General features: G+C 43.6%; 1 protein-coding gene across 1 annotated transcript in view; it reads right to left on the bottom strand.

Moving 5' to 3' along the window:
- LOC138451625 (uncharacterized) overlaps nucleotides 1-23,606 on the bottom strand; it is a 221,763-nt gene that overhangs the window by 124,453 nt on the left and 73,704 nt on the right. The window lies entirely within an intron of this gene.

Consider the following 23,606-nt stretch of genomic DNA (forward strand, 5'->3'; position numbering starts at 1 on the left):
ATTTGATTTGATTTGATGTATTTGTATAGCAGTGTATCACTTCCTGAATCGAATCACAGCGCAGATGTTAAGTCTAAGAGCACCACTCAGATGGCTTATCAACTGATTAGCAATAGTTATTTTCTATCAGTAGTGGTCCTCTATTTAAACAGGTGAGTTTTTAATTTCTTACGGAAAGCTGACATGGACTCCATACTCCTCAGATCAAGAGGGAGATGATTCCAGAACTTTGGACCGAAAACAGAAAATCTACAGTCTCCTCTAGTCACACATTTAGTGGGAGGCTGGTAGGTCAGTGAGGTCATTGAGGCCCAGGTTTAGGTCCCCTAAGAAGATCACTTTCGAAGAGGGCTTTAGGTTGTCTCCTAACATGTGGAGCAGGTCAAGATGAAGGGTGATGGTGTTAGTGGGGGAGATAGTCAGTTTATGCGAGATGATGTTGCAGTTTTCATTTAGAGACATGTTGAGTAGTCAGATGTGTAGGTGTTCCTTGGCTATGAGGGCGACTCCACATCCTCCAGAGTTCTGTCTGTTACTCTTGAAGATAGTGTAGCCTGGAGGGATGGCTAGAAATAGTGCTGGGCCTGATGCTGCATGAAGCTAGGTTTCTGTGATGGCCAGGGCATCAAGATGGCCAGTTGTCAGGAAGTCATTGATATCAAGGGCATGCATGGACAGTGATCGATGTTACCAATATTAGAAAGGGCAAGATATGGTCATATGCACACATGTCTCCTAAGGTCTGACACAGATGGGAGGGTAACCTCATGTAGCCACCATTACTTGAAAGCACAGGCCAGCTAAGCCTCACAGTATCACCTACCATCGGGGCCGCAGCCCACAGCGGCCCTCACTAAGCACCAATCCTCCTGGCACCAATCCTCCTGGTTTCTCCAATTTCACTGGCTGCAGATGGCTTAACAGACCACTCCTTCCAAGGTCACCGGCTTACCACAGGGTCAAGCTCTCTTCTCACCCCGGGAATGCATGCTCCAATCCTCCACACCTCTCAATTCCTAAGAAATCTCTCTCTCTGCTCTCTCTCTCTCTCTATCTCTCTCTCTCTCTGCTACCTACGAAGGCTCAGAGGAAAGGACCTCTGCACGTTGTGCACGAACGTAGCTCTGTGTCACAATGTCAAGTTGCGGCTCCGCAACTTAGAAACCGAGGCCGCTTATGACACAATTGTTATCATTAAATACACATTTGTGAGCAGCATTCAAGATAAATTATGTAGATTAGAGTGCCTTTCATTCATGCTATGAAACCATCTATATACAAGATACAATACATACATAGTTAGGGAGCCATTTAGAGAGATGTATACAATAACCATGATAGCAAAACAAAAGAGTTGATGGCTGGAAGGTTTAGAATAAATCTTGACCTCTGGCATTGCTCTGGGCAACCCTCCAGACCATCGTTCTTCGCCTGCCAAGCCATTACAAAAGGGGAAAAACCATATGCAAATCAGGCTTGGTCCCACCCCCAAAGGGGTAGTCCACAGGGGTGGACTGGCCTTTAGGGAACTCTGGAGATTTCCCGGTAGGCCTCTGCACCCTGGGCCTCTTTTCTGTGGTATTTCCAAATGTTCTAATAGGAAAAGCATTGGGCTTGCTGAAAATGTGTCATATAGGGCCACTTTGAACTTTATTTCCAGGGCCTCTTTTAGTTCCCAGTCCAGCCCTGGTAGTCCAGCCCGAACTGCTAGGTCACATCCCTTTTGCACGAGACCACAAGCATCCCCAGACATGTTTCAGCCTTGTTGGGCGTCATCAGTGAGGAGTAGCTTGGGTCTCTAGGCCCAGCAGGCAAGGGACCCACGTCTGGGCATACCCTTCCCACTCGGGGTGACAATAGCAAAACAAAAGAGTTGATGGCTGGAAGGTTTAGAATAAATCTTGACCTCTGGCATTGCTCTGGGCAACCCTCCAGACCATCGTTCTTCGCCTGCCAAGCCATTACAAAAGGGGAAAAACCATATGCAAATCAGGCTTGGTCCCACCCCCAAAGGGGTAGTCCAGCCCGAACTTCTAGGTCACATCCCTTTTGCACGAGACCACAAGCATCCCCAGACATGTTTCAGCCTTGTTGGGCGTCATCAGTGAGGAGTAGCTTGGGTCTCTAGGCCCAGCAGGCAAGGGACCCACGTCTGGGCATACCCTTCCCACTCGGGTTGACAATAGCAAAACAAAAGAGTTGATGGCTGGAAGGTTTAGAATAAATCTTGACCTCTGGCATTGCTCTGGGCAACCCTCCAGACCATCGTTCTTCGCCTGCCAAGCCATTACAAAAGGGGAAAAACCATATGCAAATCAGGCTTGGTCCCACCCCCAAAGGGGTAGTCCAGCCCGAACTGCTAGGTCACATCCCTTTTGCACGAGACCACAAGCATCCCCAGACATGTTTCAGCCTTGTTGGGCGTCATCAGTGAGGAGTAGCTTGGGTCTCTAGGCCCAGCAGGCAAGGGACCCACGTCTGGGCATACCCTTCCCACTCGGGGTGACAATAGCAAAACAAAAGAGTTGATGGCTGGAAGGTTTAGAATAAATCTTGACCTCTGGCATTGCTCTGGGCAACCCTCCAGACCATCGTTCTTCGCCTGCCAAGCCATTACAAAAGGGGAAAAACCATATGCAAATCAGGCTTGGTCCCACCCCCAAAGGGGTAGTCCAGCCCGAACTGCTAGGTCACATCCCTTTTGCACGAGACCACAAGCATCCCCAGACATGTTTCAGCCTTGTTGGGCGTCATCAGTGAGGAGTAGCTTGGGTCTCTAGGCCCAGCAGGCAAGGGACCCACGTCTGGGCATACCCTTCCCACTCGGGGTGACAATAGCAAAACAAAAGAGTTGATGGCTGGAAGGTTTAGAATAAATCTTGACCTCTGGCATTGCTCTGGGCAACCCTCCAGACCATCGTTCTTCGCCTGCCAAGCCATTACAAAAGGGGAAAAACCATATGCAAATCAGGCTTGGTCCCACCCCCAAAGGGGTAGTCCAGCCCGAACTGCTAGGTCACATCCCTTTTGCATGAGACCACAAGCATCCCCTGACATGTTTCAGCCTTGTTGGGCATCATCAGTGAGGAGTAGCTTGGGTCTCTAGGCCCAGCAGGCAAGGGACCCACGTCTGGGCATACCCTTCCCACTCGGGGTGACAATAGCAAAACAAAAGAGTTGATGGCTGGAAGGTTTAGAATAAATCTTGACCTCTGGCATTGCTCTGGGCAACCCTCCAGACCATCGTTCTTCGCCTGCTTGGGGCAGCATTCACATGTTTGGGGATGCTTGTGGTCTCGTGCAGAAGGGATGTGGCCTAGCAGTTTGGGCTGGCTGCCCCTTTTGGGGTGGGGCCAAGCCTGATTTGCATATGGTCTTTCCCCTTCTGTAATGGCTTGGCAGGCGAAGAACGGTGGTCTGGAGGGTTGCCCAGAGCATTGCCAGTGGTTAAGATTCATTCTAAACCTTCCAGCCATCACCTCTTTGTTTTTGCTTTTACAATAACCATGATACAAATCATTGTCAATTATACTCATCTATTTAGACAAACAAATTCATGAATCCCATTTTGAGCCCTCTCAACTCAATAACATGATTCCGGTTTTCAATTTGCATTGCTCTATGATAATCCAATCTGCACCAAATGGCTTTCCAGATATGTTGGACTACAACTCCATCAGACATAGCCAGCATAATCAATGGTGAGGGATCATGGGAGCCATAGTCTTAAACATCTAGAGATGCAAGGGTTGAAGACATCTCCAGTCTAGGCACTCCTTGCAAAATGTTTCATTGCCCAACATGTTTCAGTATTGTGTGGATCACAAGATAATAATAGCTAGGTATAAGGGTGGGAGGATAGCTCAGGGGCAAGACATTCTTCTTGGAAGCAAGACACTGCAGGTTTGAATCCCAGTCCTGCGCTCAGAGATTGGTCTCAGGTAGAAAGTGCATTATAAATGATTAATTAAGTCTCCCTGGGTATGACCTAAGATTTTTAAAAGGGATAATATAATAGTTTTCCTTGGATTCGCAAAGCACATACAAAATAAAACAAAACTGAATTCAGTCACCACCGATAAATTAAATGTTGCTATCATTGGCATCTCTAGAATGGTCTCCCATCCATTTTCCAACAGGAATTCTGCAGAATTACTTTTCTTCAATGGAATTCCACCAAAATAACGTATTGAAATATATGGGGGAGGGTAAAAGAGTGAAAGAGTTGAAGTGGGGTTTGGAGAAGGGATATAGGTCTAGGTAAAGAGGAGGCTGGGGAGTTTTGTTGGCAGAATTCCGTTGAAGTAAAGTACTTCAGCGGAATTCCAGTCAGCAAACAAAATGGAACCCTCTAGAAATAAGTATTAGTCAGGGCAAACCAGGGAGCACAAATAGAAAGAGGAGCATGGGGTAGTGCCACATCAAATAAGGGTTAACAGACCCAACTGGTTTATGTAAACCTATATCTTACCAAGCTGGTAAAAAAAATACAGTATGCAAGTTCAGAGTACTTTAAAAACAAAAAAGGTTTAGCATCTAGTTAATATGCACCCTAAAACATTAACTTAATTCAGCAGTTTTAATAAGGCCCTCAAACAAACAAAAAAAGCACAGGCATTTAGTGTTATATGTGTTTTACACAGGAATGCATTTAAGGGAGATGTTCCAACTGTACTGTCCTGATGAAGGCCAAAACACTTATAGAATGAGCACATCACAAGTAGCTAAGAGAAGCCGAAATATGCTGTATCGACATCTTCATAACAATGCCTAAACGAATTGGCAACCAGTCCTCAATCCACAGTTCAGAAAATATACATTGAATGGAAAAGATGATTTAAGGAAGAGAAAAAAAAATGATAACTAGCTTAAATGAATCAAATTCTGTTCAATCCTATGTGTGATGGAATATTGTGATGTGTGTATATTATTGTTTGATTCCAAGTAGATATATTTCTAAAAATAAATACATGTTGTGAATAAAGTTACACAGTGCAGATAGAGTTTATGCCACAGATATAATTGGCTTTTTTATCCGAAGCAATCCTGATCAGTTAGTACTGTGTGATTTATAGGAACCTTGGACATCAGGATTATTACCAGGTACCCATTCAAGTCTATGCACTATCCAATTATGTCCCTTTATTTCAAGTTTTAAAATAACAATGATATCACATGTTCATCTTGTGTTCATGGCAGATACCTCCTTCATTTAAGTCTGTAATGAGTTTTATTAGTGACCAGTGATCACGTTGATGGGACAAATAAGGAATCATTAATAGCAGTGCTGGTGATTGGCCGGCTCTTGCCAGATCTAGATGTGTAGCCGGATCTCGGGATCTGGCCAGAGTCAGTGCTGGAGGGAGGGGGGGGTCAAAAAAAGAAAGCGCCCGTGAGCAAACTGTAACTTCCACTGGTGACCTCGAGCAAGGGGTCACAAGAGGAAGTTACAGTCCTCAGCCAGATCACGGTCCTCAGCCACAACCCGGTTTATTAATTTATTTTTGCAGTGTTTTATGGATACATGGATCAAATTATATATTTATGTATGCAAAGTTTGACGGATACCTGTTGTTAGGCCAAATCCTGTGCAGTGCCCTTAGGGACCACTACACACAATTAAGACTACAGGTGGCAATACAAGTTTTACCTTTGGTACAAGCCTGTACTACTATGTTAAAGTGGTAGCAGTAGCGGAGCAGCCAGGCTTATCTCAAGAGTATATGAGCAGTAGCAGAGATTACACAAAGGGACCACAATTACTGTGACTCAAGCAAACACTGACTCAAGGTTTCAGGTAGAAAAATATAAGCACATTTATTTTTAAACCATTTGTTATAAACACAACACTTCTATTAATTTAAAACCACACGTAAAATATACTACAACCAACCAATACACTCTAACTCAAGGTAAGTATCCTGTGTTTTAACGGACCGGTGTTGCGAAACAAAAGACGTTACCGGGAATACACTTGCGATCACTTTTTGACAGTTCAGTCTTACTAAAGAAACGTGTATCCGCGGCAAGAATTGTTACTGGGGCAAAAACACACTTAACACCTGGGTTAACCAGAGAGATTTGGCGGCAAAAATCGTAGGCAATTGTCAGGAATTTGGGGTGGTGGAGGCGGAAGAGGTGTCAGGGTCTTCAGAACGCTTAAAAACATGATAATGACTAGAAAACGACCTTTCCCAGCAGCCTCTGGGTATTGTGTGGTTCTTGTCGTGCGCACGTTGAGCCAGCTGTCTGTAATTAGTATAGTAACAGCTTATCAAGGGCCCAACGGTGCACAGCAGGTGTGGCTTATTTTGGTGTTTGAGGCAAAGCCATGCCAGAGGATCGATAGGAGTCACGCACGCCTGCAGTTCCAAGCAGGCACATGGAACAGGGAAATAGCAGTGCACCGAGGACACGCGCGGTTTCCATTCCGCTCTGTATTCCTTCCTGAAAACTGGCACGGGGAACGCGAGGCAGCGGAGGACTGACCCACGCTACGAGTATGGCGGCATCATCATACGTCTGGGAAGGCTTGCGAGCTTCAGATAAGTGCTGGTTGGGTTTTTCCTTTTCGTTTGCTTTCATCGGGCATTGCATATGGGCAGAACGGAACTCTTTAATTGTCACTAGCAATGGTTTTGAAGTGAACACTTGGTGTCTGTATTGTGAAAACGCACTAAAACCTGTCAAGAAGTACAGCCTGCATTTGAGTGTTAGGGCTGTTAACTATTCACCCCGTGTGGGCTCTCGGATACACAGTCCTATGTTAGGTGTTGATACCCAGACCACTTGGTCCTACATGTTTTATGTGTGTAAATGTGCTAATGCTTGCCCATAGGGCCATGTGTTATGTTCTTCATGTTGGGATACTCTCCCATGAGTTTGTTTCATTTGTGCTTGCATATGTGTAGTCCATGTAATTGTATTAGTACTGGTACTTGTATCAAAGGGGTACTATGAGGTGCATGGACACTAGGAAGGTGCAGTAGTGGCCTGTATTAAGGGGACATTATTGGTGACCTGAGTTGTGTTAGGTTCTATGGTACCCTATCAGATATGAGGCAGTGTAGGGTTTTGTCCCAATTACGTCCCCCGTCCTGTCCAACTTAGGTGTTTCCTAACCCTTTATCCAGTTTTCCTTACACTCCCTTCCATGTCCACGACCTCTTCTTAACCCTCTTCGACCCATTGACTGCCACGTGGTATCCTGTGTTTATATATATCAGGTATCTGTGCCAACCACGGGTGGAGGGTCGACTTCATTCGGCTTCTGTGGTTCGGGGGAGAGTGTTGACACACCTTCCTCAAACATTGTGTTTGACAGCAATACTTTTGTCAAGGCAGACAGAATCAGAGAACACTATTTGACGGAAATTCAAGAGTCAATAGGCCGGAGCCAGTGTCAAGTGGAACCGGGTTCCTGTTGTCGAGGATCACACAGTCGGACAGTTCGAGATTCAACGTTGCCAGGGGTACTTAGATATTGTCAACAGAAAAAGCAAAAGTTATAAGAAGGAGGGAAGACAAGGGCAAGCCTTGGAGATGAAGAAAAGGATTCAAACTAATTCCTTAAGCAGAACACAGTACCTTATTCAATGGAGAAGCTGGTGCCTGGCAGTTGTTCCTGTTGGTTTCCTGCAGACCCACGGTTCTGGAGCTTCGGTGTGAATGGGGATGTCTGGAGGGGTCTGCACCACGCAGCGATGAAGCCGGCAGCAGCGACGATGAATGAAAGGTGTGCTCTTTAAAAACAGGAGAGGCTCTTCGGATGGCTATCCGGACCACTACAGCAGTGTGCAGTGATTTCAACCAAGAAGAGGATCGTCTGGCTGTGGAAGATGAGCTGGTTATCCCCACCAAGCTCAAGGGAAGAAGACTCCAGACTAGATCTTCTCTGGTCGTCGAAGGGTAGATAGCTTCACCTGGACGGGGTCGTTGCAGCAGCCGTCTTCCTTTCCGCTTCTCTTCGGTTCCTTGTAGTTCCAGTGGCGACTCTGACTTCTAGCCCAAGAGACCTGCCATTTATGCAAAAATCCCCCATTCACACAGCCTGGCTGTCAATCACGCAGCAGGGGTGCTGTCCGGCCCGGACAACCACCTCAGCCAATCATGGCAAAGTGCGTCTTGGGTTTCCTAGGATACCCTGTGCATGGGGTGACTACACCCCTCCCTCACATTCAGCCCACCTAGACACCCAGGCGCCTGGAGGAGGGCTTTTGAGCAGAAGCCCACCAAAAGACGGTGAACAAAGAAGGTAAACCTGGTTTGCTGCGCAAAGTAAAACACAAGAAGTACTTTAACAAAAAGAAATGGCAAATCAACCCGACCGGAGCCAAAAGAAAAAGTATTTGGTCAAGCGGGTTTAAGTTCGAGGCTAATATAATAGCCTAAAACAATACCACGTTTATCTAATACAATGGCGGTAGAAAGTTTACGGTAGATACCACGTCCACCAGCCAAGTCTAACTGTTAAAAGAGCGAAACAATGCTCTAGGAGGTACTGATAAAAAGGGATACGGAGTAACCGTTTCCAGTACTCCATGTAAACTGGGGTGTACTGGATCTGTGGTTAAATGACTAAGTAAAGTTAATGGCAACTTTACCTTTTTCTGGGGGACTGCAGTCAGCCCCAGAAATGGAGTCAGTGTGAAGTCTAAAATCCAACCCTGTGTCAATGCACTGAAGGTGCTGTGTAACACACAAAAGAAGGGGACTACTGAAGTGGTGTACTCCAGAGTTCCCAATCACAAAAACAGGTAAAAGACACATGGCAAAACATGGGTAAGAGTGGGGGAAAAGCTCACACTCTTTCCAAGTGAAGAAAATAAACTCCAGAAGTCCAGCAAAGCTGCTGGGGGACTCACTAGGTGAGGGAAATTAGCCATAAATGAGAATTCTCCCTAACACCTGTAACCGACAAACACTGATCGGATACCTGTATATTTATACAGGTATCCGACAAACATTGCATAAATAAATACATCATCTGGTCCATGTCCACACGATGAAGCCACCCAACTGCTTTCAGAGGAGAGCTGCAGGAGCTGTGCCGGGAGTGGTTCAAGGAAAAGAAAACGTTCTTTATGGCGAACAGAAATCACTCTGTTTGAATAGTACCCAAGGGGGAGGTTTTTAAAAAAATAAAATTGGATGCAAATTGTGCATTTTAAAGAATACTTACTCAGCAACACTGTGTGAAATCTATTATCCGCATAGTGAAGTAACTGCCAGAGCCATGGAAGGGGTTTAAAGCGGAATTGATATATAGTTTGGAAACGAAGCAGCATGAAAGAAATAGCGCAATTTGAAACTATTATTTTGGAAATTTCCTTTGATCGGAGGGCAACTGCCAGCTCTGTTCCCCTAAACCCTGCCTCCTTGGGAAGCGCCCGACCCCTCAAACACCACCCCCAACCCGACCCTTTTTGGATCCCGCACCAATGATCTTCCATGTTTACCACTGATTAATAAATGGTGTAATTTTAACGCATTTCTTTAAAAAAGAGGGTAAACAATCAAATAGAGGTTTGACTATCGAATTGCAGGGAGGAATGTAGAATTAGTTGTATTAATTAACAAACATAATTAGAGTAAAGTAAAACAAATATATATATATAAATGGGTGTGGTAAATTGTAGAAGAGTCAACTGGGGTTCATACGGGTATCCCCCCATTTAAAGATATTTGTTAGGCTATTGTACGTAGAATGTAATTTGGGTTAGTGAAATAACATTTTATTACAAACATAAAACCTTTATTTGCATTAGAGAAACGGCCACTAGATGGAACTTTGATACTAAAGATGCGGATTGCATGTAGATATTGTGCTTGAGGAAAAAGGTTGCTTGATATTTTTTTTGACAGATAATTCTGTCTCATTAAATAGCCAATTTGGTGAATAATGGTAATGTGATATATATGTAAAGTAGTCTTGTAAAGCACATTTCTGAAATGTGTGGTGGCCATGTGTCATGTGGTTTTACAAAAACAAAAAAGGTGGTGGATGATGATGCCACTTCTATGCAGCGATATAAAAGGGTGCCTGTAGGCACATAAACCCGTGCCCGCCTGTTTGTGACTGTTGATGCCTGGCGTGCTGCCACACTATGCTGTGCGCTTTGCACTCACCATTTATTCTGAGGGCATTTGGTTTGGCACGGGATGGACGGTTCCGTTTCCGCATCCTGAACACACACGGTACACGGTACTGGCCCAATGTTTGAAGTTAGCAATGGACTATTTAAGTTTTCCAAATGCACCAACCTCTGGTGCTTTCTGTAAAGCGGAATCACAGGGAACTTTGCCTATATTCATTTTGAGTTATCGAACTCTGTTATGATCAGTACTTGGGGACAACAGATTGTTGTCAAAGCTCACCCTCCTAATGTGTCTGTACCTGCACAGGCTCTCCCTGCTTTTACTGGGTCATTTACAGAAGATCTCCCATGCTAGATGCATGTTGAGGAGCATGGAGATATATGTGATCCAATGAGGGCCTTCAGTCCAGCCAGTCTCACTTGCCTCTCTCCTGGTCCCTCCAGCTTATGCAAATCCTTCCGCCTCCCGCAAAATCCTGGAATCTTTATGGAACCCCACCAGTTAAGGAATTTTATAATAGCCAGGCCACCAGGAACTCTCTCCAGCCACCCTCCTTATGAGCCTGTCTAGGCCAGGCCAGTAGGATGCTTTTTGACTATGACATGTCTAAGCGGGCTATACTATTAAAGGACATATCTTAAATACTGGCTCCACTGTGACAAATAGTGCTTGTATTCACTACTAAAATTTTGACCACCATTTTGAATTTCTGGGCATTACTCAGACCTATTTGGCAGATTTCTCAAACTCAGCTTTAAATGATATGTGCCCCGTTATCTTCTCAGCTGTCATTCCGAATCAGGTTGGCCATTATTTACAAGAATAAACTAAAGTTGAAGGAAAAAAACGATCTTTATTGCTCAAAACGTTGATGTATTACATGTAAGATGGACTCTGATCTCCTCATTTTGTATCTGAATTGGACAACGTGGTAGGTCACCTTGTTCCTCTCTTCTCACATTTGATGGTGTTTGAAGATAATAACTTGTGGTTGGACAAACCAGATGCAAACACTCTAACCTCGACTAGCTTAACACATAACCCGACCAGCAGAATCATCGTGTAGATCACACCCACCACTGTCCGGTCCGCAATTTTTCAGCAGGACCAAGCCTGAGGAACCCCCATGCTCAGCCACTGGCCTCTTAGTGAATGAAAACCGAGAACTTGGGATATACAGCACCGGCAGGGTCGCCCCCACGGAGCCCTGATGAAGGCGGACTCAATTTCATGCAAATCCGCCGTAACGTGATACAAATTGGGAACACCTGTTTTTAATGGTTCCCTGTTGTACCAGACTCTGTACATTCAGTTTCTGCCACGTTGGCTTAAAAGATATCTTGTTTTCCCTATGACCCTGGAACATTTATTGTTATATTTAGAAGGAATACGAAACATAAATAGGCAATTATCCACAAATTAGGACCCTTTTTGAAATGTGGGCGACTTTACAGCCCCCCTTGCATCTATTTTTACTTTGGATTTATTACATAATGCCCATGCATTCATATTAGCATGTACATTGTCATATAATAAGGACACAACTATTGAGATCTATCTGTATACTAATTATACAGTAGTCTATGTTCACTTTGTTGTATATATTACACCTCTCTTTTGTTATTTGATGTCATTGTGAATTGTTATTGTTTTTGCATATGTATGTTGCATTTTCCAGTATTTTCTTAAATTGTATGCACTATATGTTTGTTTGTATTAGCAAATAAATCATTGCTTTCTAATCTTTGTATTATTTAACACAGTGAGCAGTTTGTACAGTTTGACCCCTTGCTTGGATCTGCCACTAAGCAGACCAATCCTCTTATTAAACTTGTGGACCAGCCTACACTCCTGTATCGGTCCACAGACAATTGCCTTGAGCATTGTTCACTAGTAAAGGTACATTCATTTGTTTTCATGTTACACCGCCCACCCACCTACAGGGGCACATTTTGGACTGTATTTTTAATAATCTGCCAGAACTGGTCAGACCAATCCCTTTCAAGATTAATTTGAATCAGACCTTGGCCAGTGTTAACACGTCCAACCTGGTGCAGTCCACGCACAAATGGTCTAACCTCACACCTACTAATTCTCATGAGACCTTCCTCTCTAGCATAGTTCCTGGGTGGGAAAATTCCCAATGTGGTAAACCCCACTACTGTTTTAGATGATTTTAATAAAAGCCTAATGTGCTAAACCAGTTCACCCCAGGTTAAAAGACAATTATTCACCCCACACAGACCACTAGCATCCCTTGGTTCAAGGATAATCTCTGTGCTAAAAAAGATCTGGTTAGACAGGCAGAAAAAGTTTGGAGGAAGCAGAAAGTAAGAGTCTTATGCACACGTGTATGAAGCAACTTTATATTTATTTTAAAAAAAGTAGCTTAAAAGGGCAAAACAAACATACTATACTGAGCGGAAACTATCCAGGCCCAATACTACCAAGAAGCTCTTAGGTGTGTTGGCTGATATACGTTCAACTGAAGTCTTCAAGAAGCACATCCTACCCTGCCACAAACGATGCAAAGAGCTAGTCCTGGCATTTTGGGTAAAAATAGGAAAATAATGGAGCAGCTGAAACCTCCAGCTAGAGAAGAGGCTAAAGAAAGATTTTTTGGTGAAGCACGGGAAGTTTTGCGTTTATATAACATGTTTGACTCCTCACATCTATAATAGAAGACTCCCTGTTAAAAGGTATGTTCAAGAAACATGTAGCAGCATGACCTCTTGACCCCTGTCCTGCTTGGCTCATGAAAGAGCTCTGTGTTTCCACTCTGGCATATATTTGTCAGATCATAAAAGCTAATGTTCCTCCGGGATAGTTCCTAATTGCATTAAGTGCACCGTAATGACCGTCCTCTTGAAGAAAGCCACAGCAGACCCTTGTGATCCCTGAAAGTACCATTCAATCTTCCAACTTCCATATATTAGTAAGTTAATGGAAGCAGAGGTTACTTCTCAGCTGCAACATCTTGCGTATACCTCAGGTTGACTGGACGATGTGCAGGCCCTGTTTCGACCTGGCCACAATACTGAATCTGTGCTGGTGGCAGCACTGGACAATCTTAGATGTTGCATTGACACTGGAAAGCCTGCTGCCTTGGTATAACTGGATTTGTTTGCAGCTTTCGACACTATAGATGACAAAATCCTGTGGGAAAGGCTGTCCAAGTTGGGTATTAGCGACAGTACTTGGAGATGGCTGGAATCTTTCCTTACAAACCGGGTACAGTTGTTGTCTCTGCCGCCTTTTATCTCCACTCAGAGACCCTTTTCTTTGGGAGTCCCACCAGGATCTTCATTTTATCCTCTTTCATTTAATTTATAAATGAGTCCTCTGGCTGACCTAATTCCCAGGGAAGGATTAGACTTCTTCATGTATGCCGACTACGCCCAACTGATTCTTCTCAGACTCGGAAAAATGCAAAGGTTGCAAGGTACTTGATAAAACCATGATAGATTCCAAAAGCCATCGCTTACGTACTCAGAAGGCAGACTGTGAGAAACCGGAAGTCATCTCACCCACTAGCCCCTGGGGATCTGTTATCTAGGGGCAGGGACCCGGGCATCGCTTTTGGATCCAGTTCCTGGGGGTGGACCAGTGCGGGAGGATCAACTGAGTGAGGGGTCTTTGGGGAGTGTGACACCAGATGATGAGACACGGTATCCCCTTCCCTATACCACCTTTACCCCATCCTACAAAGTAGGATATTTTGGAACTCTAGCTCCCACCAATTTTACAACACAAACACTTTCTATGGGAGAAAACAGAATAACAGAATAATGGCAGCTGACGAAAGAAGCAAGACGGCCAACCAGAAGGGGATCGCAAAGAGGGAAGTTCCCATAACCTTTTCAACAAGGAGCCATTAGTTTCCTGAAACCTCGAGAATAGTAAGATTAAGACAAGGAAACCAGGCTGAAGAATCCTTCATTGTGTGTCAGAGTTGCCCGGGGCCCTCCCGCATCAATAATCAAGGCAGGGAGAAGCACTATCCGCTGGGGTAACGTCCTTGGCTCCAAGCACAAAGCAGCGTCAGTTAAATCAACACAGCCAGTGAGTTGGGGAGACTGATACAAGACTGGTCTTTGTTGAAGACAAGGTTACGAGCAGCAACATTGTATGGCGAGTGCTGGAACAAACATTGTTAAAACGTGTGTGATAAGAGACGCAAGTGAATTGAACTGCTTGTGAGTGATTGAACTTTAAAAGCAAGATACAACATCTTTGACAGAGTGGTCTGGCACCACGTGGGTGCTGCATCAAAGGTCTCTGTAAGGTATCCAGCTAAGGAGTGGCAAAAGTGAAAGTGAGAAAAATTTGATATCAAGAAGAGAACGAGTAATTGTGAATCAAAGTGGTCCTGCGACTGCTCGAGTAAAATCCTGCACACAGCCGAAAGTGTTCGACTTTGATGAAGTAGAGAAAGTTTGGAAAAATAGATACATTAGATCCATGTCCAGTGGAGGGAAACCAATTGGAGGTTTTGTGTTCAAGTGGGTCTGTGCGTGGCGGAGGGGGACACGGGGTGAACAGTTAATCACCCGAGAAGTTGTTTATGTGAAATCCTAAGAAGAAAGGAACTTTAATGTTTCTCGCATTGCATCAGGCCCTCTGAAATAAGAGACTTTGAATGGCAAAGAGATTTTGACACAGAAGGCCTGATGTTGAGGTTTTGAACTGCATCCTTGTGCTAGAGACGCTAGAGAGTGTGCGAAGCTTGAGTGTGCCGCCTTATCCCGTGCTGAAAATGTGGGCAAGGGAAGCCAATGGCTTGAATATGCTTACATATAATTTCTTGAACACTTTTCTATTACTTAACATGGTTTCCCAGACTATTTGTATTTAGAAGTAAGGATTGGCATTAGGTTTATTAGTATGGGCCCTTTTATTTTGACAGACTCTACTAGGACTGTGTTATTATTATTTTATGGTCATAGTTTGCTCCCATCTTTAGATTTATGATTAGATAGCTGTTTTTCAAACCCAATTGTAATTCAATAAACACTGTTGAACTGTGATCACTCGAGTATGTCTTACTATTTGATATCATACCTTCCTTACAAGACATACACATTTGCTCCAATAAAGTAGGATCAATCTCATCTGCTGCCTCAGGGTCATCAGATGTCCCTATTAACAACAAAGACATTGGGCAAGATGTCTATTAACTGGTTTCACTTGGACCCTGTCCAGACCCTCTACTCAATATGTAAGTTTGGCATCTTCTTCGAGTCAGATATGTCCCTGTCCACTCAGATTAAAAAACTCATCAGTATCAGTTTCTTTTAGTTCAACATTCTGAAAAGATGTTTAGATTACTTTACCTGTCCTGCAAAGGTGCAAATTATGAATATGCGTGTGTCGGTGGGACTATTGTAGTTCTGTCTATTTGGGCCTTCTGAACTTTTTTTTAAACAAAACTGCAGCTCATTCAGAATGCAGGAGCTAGGATCATCTTTCAGTTAAAACAGTCCCAGCATCTCTCATAGGCATTGCTTAAGTTACACTGGCTCCCGGTGATAAAGCACAATGAATTGAAGGTCTCATCCACAAAGTATATTATTGTTAGGCATTGACTTTCTTATCAAGGACTGTTTACCCAACCATATTCTGAGATCAGCCTTCGCCGGGCTCCTGATATTTTGTAAATGTAAACTTCAGAAGTGGAGCGGACAGGCCTTCTCTGTTCAGATGGCAAAGTTGTGGAATGTAACCCAGGGTAATCCAGAAGTGGACCCCTTGCTCAATGTGTCTTAGAGAGGCTCAGCTTCACCTCACTGATGAGATGAGGCCCAACTAGGCCGAAACACACGTCTCGGGTTGTTGATGGTTATCTTGTTCAGAGGAGATTTAAATAGCATTTCCCTGCTGAACTCCCCTTGCGGTTGGGACCAAGACTGATATGTAAATAGATGTTTCTCCTCTGTGAAAGGTGCAGTGAGCTCCAATATGGTTGTAGACCCTCCTGAGTGCAAGAAATTCAATAGAAAAGGGCATTTGACCCATTTTCGTTCTCAGTAGAGTGGCTCCCACATTCCTTTGTAAAGTTGTGAAATGGTCTGCCACCAATTTATCGACTTTTTAGAAGACTATTTGATATTTTGCAAATCCCTGAAAACACTGCTTTTCCCCAGATAAGGTTTCAGTGTAGCCTAGTATTTCTCTGCATGCTGTATGTCTTTAATCATACTGCGCCTTGATGCCACTTTGGTGGCGAGATGTTATTGCACATTACAAATATAATACATACATACACAAGGAAGAGGCAGGTACTAGGCATGTTGGGCTGATGAGTGTGTGCTGGAAGCATCAGAGTCATCAGTGTTGGTATGGCTTAATGTGGTGGTTGGCATTTATACTTGGGTATGTGTTAAATCTAGAAAGACAGCACTTAGACATTGGGAGATCCCCTGGCAGAGCATAGTATGTGGTAGAGCTAAACCTGTACAATCTGTGTGATGAGCTCAGAGCTGCTCCCCAGGGTTCCTGTGGTTGGGATGGTGCTAACAGACATACATCCTCTGTATGTTATAGTCCTTGTTTGCAGTTTAAAGGTGCTAGTAGATTGAAAGGTTGGGAAGTGGCAGGTGCTTTGGAGCTCCTGAGTAGTTCTATTCGAATTGTAGGGTTAGAGTGAAGGGGAATAGTTATTATCCTTCTGGATGAGGAGTTGTTACGGTTCTTGGTTCCATTTTATAATGACTGCGGGGAGATGTCAGTGTCTCATGTACAATGGGAAAAGAAAGCTTGGGAGACTGATCCAGACTCCGATCCCCAAGGTGTTTTTTATTTAAATGTTGGGCACAGGCATATTGCACATGTCAGTGAGGCTGACCCGAAGTGCTCACCCTCTATTTCATCCTGTTTGTGAGGGTGGTGCTCTGACTAGTCTTTGTGTCCAGATTTGTGATGGCTTTTATATTGTTAAAATCTAAGTGGTGCATCCCTTGGGAGTTGCAGGACCATGCTGGTTTATCTGTTTGGTTCTGATGAGTCTTATGGCCAACCCCCCGGCAAAGATAGAGGTTGAACATTCTCTCCAGAGTGGCCTCTAGAGGGTGTCATGCAGGTTTGTCTGTTGCGATCTAGTAGACAGCCAGGTTTTGAGAGATTTTCTGAAGTTTAGGCGATTGTCACCATGCAGAGACGACTAGGCATTGAATTACACAGTGGATAGGAAAGATAAGGATGAATTTGAAGGAACTAAATGTATCACCTTCTGAAGGATTAAGTCGACACTGCCAGAATTCAATGTGTGACTTCAGGTTGTACGCCAATATTGGAGGTAAATGCTTAATTTGTCTGAAATCATGCAGCCAGACATCATTGGCTCATTATTAGTATTATTTGTTGTTATTATTACTATTATTATTATTAGGGTTTTTATTAGGCCCAGACCTAGCATTGGAAGCAACATGTGTTTTTCAAGTCACAGGGGCAAGTACACAGCATGGGAAGCAGAACACAAGGGGTGGGGAGCTAACAGCGGGGGAGAGGGTGGGCAACTTGGCAGCAAATGATCTACAAGAAACCAGGGGAGGAAACATGGCTGAGCATATCGTCCAGTCTCAGGTAAGGCGGGGAGTTGAGGCTGTATGGACCTAAATGTCAGGGAGGAGACACACCTTGAAGAGGAGGGTGTTAAGCTCCTTCTTAGCCCCTGCATTGCATTTCTTATACTGGCTCCCAATAAACGTGCAAGGCAGTACCTGGATTATACAATGTTGTTATGGCCACAGTGGGATTGGTACTACTGCAGTACGAGTATCCACAAATACATCTTCCTATAGACGTGTGGACCAAGGATCAGATCATTGGCTATATGGCCATCACTGCACATCAGGTAGCCTTTCTGTCCACTACCAAACAAGAGGGTTCATTGAATAATGCAAGGGCACCGCACATGCTGGTTCAAGACCAGGCAACATTTTGCATGCAGAAATTTCAGGTCAGGAGCCACAGGGGAGTTCATACATGGGAGAAGGTGGGTGAGGTAGAGGCAGCATAGCTAAATCCTTTTGATTTGCAGTAATGCTTTGTCATGGCAGACAACAATGTTGCATTAAGAATTGCAATACTATACCCATCCACTGCTTTGCACATGTTCCATACCTGGTCGTCACACATATTCCTGACAACTGTCAGTCGGTAATGGAAAGGTCGCATTGACACAGAGTTTAAGCTGACATGTCAGTTGGGCAAACCAAGTGAAAAATATCATACACCAATTATAGGTGTGCCACGGTTTGCTCAAACATAACCTGAAGACCTGTATGTCCACTCATTAGAACTCCACTTTGCACTTGCTGGGGAAGCTGTGGGAGCAGTGCAATGCCACCTCAGACTATTGTCAAACACGCAGGAGAGATGGTGTTTCCTTAATACCAATATCTGCTCTGTGATGGAAGCTATTGAGGAGGCTACACAGAGTATTAGTCATCACAGTGCATCACTCAATGAGGTTTTTTTTCTCTTTGGTATACCTGCTTGAATTAGGCCTCTCCATCATGGCAAAGGCCTGTGATTTGGTAGGTGATGACAAGGTACCACAATTGATGAGGAACGTGCTTATGCCATTGTGTGGTAAGCCATGGGTAGTTGGAACGAAAGGTAACATCAGGAAACTGCTAGCTTCTTTTTGGATCCATGTTTTAAGGTGAAAGTGGTCATCTTTAGTTACCCTGTGTTAGGGAAGGAGGTCTTGCAACAAATAACCAAAGGAGGGCACACTTTGAAAGCATAGCACATATGCAATTGATGCAGCATTTGCAACATCATTTGGATGAAGTTTGTATAGCGTTGTATGTGTACAATTGCACACCAACCTGATTATATATACAAAGGATAGTCAGTCTTATCATGTAAAATGAGTTTATTCTAATTTCATCCAAACGGTGTGCTCTTTATTGATATTACAAAAATAATACAACTTGCCCCCCACATACATGTGTTTGTACTTCTTTAATCATGAGACAGTTTGCCAAGGAATCTTGCCAACATGTGTTTTGACACCTAGCACATTTTCAAAGGTTTAGTTTTGACAAATACACTTGCGGTGCATGAGCATTCATTGATAAAAACGAATCTTAGATAACTCTTTCTTCTAGAATTCTAAAACTCCCTTTAAACCATTATAGGAATCAATTTGTATCCAGGACTAGTTACAACAGATTAATATGCTTCGCACATTCAGTGTGAAAGTAAATCTCAATAAACTCTTTTTCTTAGAATTCCAATATTTCCATTAAACATAAAAAGAAGAACGTGCATGAGGTGGAGAGAAGTAAGAGCAAAACAGAACATGTATTAGTAGATCATGTAAGGTCATTACTGAACTATCCATTTTACATCCCTCCTTTCTCCACCACCACAAGGTCTTTCTCTCCTCCCTCCATGCTCAAGTGAACTTCCCACAATGGCACTGCTTCCTGTTCCTTCCTTCCACTTTCTGTAAGGCTGTCCCCACCATGATGATGCATGGCCTATGTCCTTGAGGAAGGGCCAAGGAAAAAGACAACTTCCCACCCTCCGCCTCCTCCATCATGCAGAAATCTTAATTCTCCTACAGGAGAAACATACCTCCTCCACCTCTGCCATAATTTCACTCACTCTCTAGGGCGCGGATGCTGATTGGCGAGCCATTTGCGTTCTTATCGCAACCTGCAGTAACTAAAAACTGTAACAGAACTTTAAAACTGAGGAACCAGTTATTGTGAGGCAAAATATCAAAGAACACCCAGATAAGAGATGAAGGCACACACATCCTCTCGCACACTCATACCCACACACATAATATGAAAGTTGGTGAAGGAACTTTGTTATTTTTTCTTGAATTTCCTTTGTGAAAGACATGCTGACAGGATAGTTCATCATACATTTTCCTAATGTAAAGCAAAAATGCAGAATGTACCAAATCCGAACACCTTTCAATGGTGAGCCTCCTCTGTCACCCCTCTCACAGCCTGACAAAACCCACAAAGGACCAGGAAGTGAAGTGGCCATTTTACAGAGCTTCAAACTTCTTGTAGGCCTGTGATCTCCTGGAGAAAGTGAAGAAATTCATAAAAACAGCCTATGATTAGAAGCTACTGATTCATGTCAATTTGAAACTAACTTCAAACCTTTAGGAATAATAGAGTTTGAATTGATTCACAGTTTGTTCAAACGACTTCCAAAGTCTATGGCAATAGTATCGAATTCTGGGATACTGGAGATTACAAGCAATGATATTATAGGCCCTGCACTTCCCGCCTAGATCACTTACTTTGCAGAGACAGCAGAGAAAGCCTTCCATTTCTGGAGATTTCGATTAATCCATAATCATCCTTTCTTTCACCATACATCCTCTGCAAGAAGTGTAATTCATTTGTGTAGTTGAATTATTTTCATTTCGGGAAATACTTTTATTTTGGCTTAATTTAGAAAGATTGAAAAACGATCCTAGTGCTTGGTTAACTCAGAAAGCGTGTTGCTGCGCTCTCATTCAGCAGTTTTGTGTTTCTTTGTAAAATAACTGATACTATAAAACAGAAAGTGCAACAGCATTATTTTTATTTATTTTATTTTAATGTGTTTAAATTCATGTAACGGTTCTCTTTACATTTTACAAAGGCTCTAAGCAGGGTATTTCTCACAGTAACTGTGATTTGTTTCTTGTAATATATGATATTAAAATGTAATTTTTTGTCAGGAGCTTTTCAGCATTTTGTTTCCGTTTGCAGTTTATTCGTCTTGCCTATACTTAAATAATACTTCAGAAAAAAATGTGTGTGCATGTTTCCCCTTTAATTGCTGGGTTCAATGTACAATGTTCTGCCTAAATAAATGCAGGTGGTCTAGCCTGCATATTGTCTGTTGTCTCTCAGAAGAAAACAATGTTGTGCATCGTTCTTCCCCCTAACTTTGCTGGGGCTGAATGTGTGTTTTGCTGCCTGAAATATAATGCAGGTGTTATGGGGCTGCAATTCTTTTGTGGTCTTTCAGCAAGACAATTGAACGTGCATGTTGCCTGTTTACTCCACTGAGCTAAATGTGTGGTTCCTCACCAGTAACATTCAGGTGTTTTGGGCTGGGCTTCTTGTTCAGTGCCATATGTATGTGTACTTTTCCACCTTTTATTTCACTAAGCTCTTTGTGCTGTTCCCTGTCAATGTAGCATGCAGGTATTCTGGGTTAATTTTATTGTGTGATCTCTGAGAAAAACAAATATATGTGCATATTTCCAACTTTGAATTCACTGGGCTGAATGTGTGGATCGTGTGTTCTGGACTGAGCTACTTGTGCAGTCTCTGAGAAATGATTTTTACATTTGTGTGTTTCCATGTTTACTACACTCAGCTGACTAAGTGGGCCCTTGCCTGAAATAAAATGTAGGTGATGTTTACCATTTGATCCGGTCTGTCTTTTGGATCCCTAACTAAAGAGCTCAGCCAGACCATGGGTTTCTTTCTGGCCCCTCGGAAAATAGGTCATAGGTGTTTCTCACTCTAGTTAGTCATGGGGGTGTATGTGCTTTTCAGAAAACAAGTAATCAGGGGTGGGTATTTTTTATGTTGTATTTTTCTTGTTTTTTTTAGAGGAATGATCGAAACAGCTGATGAAAACAAATGGGAATTTCTGGACATAGCTCTTAAATTGTGCCACCCTGGCATCATCCCTTTCCCTCTCTGTTGCCCTCGACGCCATTGCAGAAATGTTGCAGAATTCCCAGGACATCTGGGTGTCCTTTTGCCCTGCAGGGGGAGGCTTTAGTTCTGGATGCTACTGGCCTTTCATAGTATGGATGGAGTTTGCAGAGGTGGCTGCTGCTGAGGCACCTGCAGACGCTTTGAGATTATGCTTCTTACTCAGCATGGTAGTAATTGTAATTGTAGTCGTCATTTATACAGTGCATTTTACCATTACCATTGTCTCAACACACTTGTGGTGTGAACACCCTCGGGGACCGGAGTCCAGACCATGGGAAATTATCAAAGAGCTTTAGAATGCATGTGTGCATTTTAGCCAAGATAAGGAATTAGGTGGGCTGCCCAGAGTCATGTAAGCAATCCCAGTTGTTGTTGTGACTCAGATCGCCTGTGGGAAAAAAAGAACTACTTTTGTAGACTCTTCTAGGCACTATGGGCAGGCTATGCTCAAGTCTTCTAAGTGCAATGGACTGGCTGCTGTACTATATCTTCTAAGCATATGGTCTAGGATAGTAAGATTCTCTAAACACAATAGACAGGTTACCTTTATAGTCTTACTAAATATTTTCCCATTTCTTTAAACACCACCAACAGGCATTGACTAAGTGCGATGTCAAGCATACCTGCCTATAACCTATGTGCATACCAATGGCTAATTTAAGGATATTTAAGTGCAAAGGAAGGGTTACCAACCTATATCTTCAAGCATAATGGGCTGACTACATCATAAGGCGCAACACAAATTATCCACTCCTAGATCCATCGAAATGAAACACACTGCCCACCCTCCAATCTGTCTAACTTATACAGTTCTTCTAAGTGCAAAAGAAGTGCAAGCCTTCGCAGTTCTTCAAGTGTAATACATGTGCTAAATCTTCACAATTCCTCCTAAATGCAGTGCATGTGCTGACCTTCCCAATTCTTCAAGAGCTGTACAAGTGTTAGGGCCTCATTACACGGACGGCGGAGGACCAAGGTGCTATTAGCACCTTGGTTCATGCCGGTAAAATACCGGCACCGCCTTGGTGGAAAGGGGAATTACCGCCCTATTCCAAGGTTGGCGGGGCAGTAATTCCCCCTTCCCCCATTGCCCTTCCCCATTCCCATTTTTGCCCCATAGGGCTCTATGGGAATGGGGAAGGCGCTAATTACGGTGCCGCAAATTGCGGTACCGTAATTAGCACCCGGGTCCCTTTGCGGGTTGGTTTTTAACGCCTGCTAAACAGCAGGCGTTAAAGTACCTACCCACAAAGGGGCTTCGTAGTAAGGCGGTAAGGGTTTACCGGTACCGGTGCCCTTACCGGTACCGGTAAACCCTTACCGCCGTCTGTGTAATGAGGCCCTTAGTCATCACAATTCTTCATGTTCATTGTGTTTGTCAACCTACCCAAATTCCTTTTAAGTGCATTACCGTTGCTAACCCACCGAAAGACTACTAGGTGCAACCCAGTTGCAAGCCTTCACAGTTATTCAGATAAAAACAAGAGCTAGACATACCAAGGTTCTTTTAATGGCAATGCAATGCAATTGCCTACAATTGTCAAATAAGAGCTAACCTGTGCAGTTCTTCTGAGAGCAGTAAATGTGCTAACATACACAAATATCTTCAAAATGCAATACATGTGCTATTCGTCACAGTTATCCCATGTGCAGTACGTGTGATAACTTACGCAAATGGCTCCAAGTGTGAGACATGTGTTAAACTACACCATTTAAGGGGGGCAGAGGTTGTGGGGGTGTCCCCTGTTCCCCTTAAATGGGTCTGGGGATTTCAGGGGTGTCCCCCGCATCCTTTACATGGATTGCGGCGGC

The sequence above is a fragment of the Ambystoma mexicanum genome, chromosome 1p, assembly GCF_040938575.1.
Source record: "Ambystoma mexicanum isolate Mex_15411 chromosome 1p, UKY_AmexF1_1, whole genome shotgun sequence".
Taxonomy (NCBI): Eukaryota; Metazoa; Chordata; class Amphibia; order Caudata; family Ambystomatidae; genus Ambystoma; species Ambystoma mexicanum.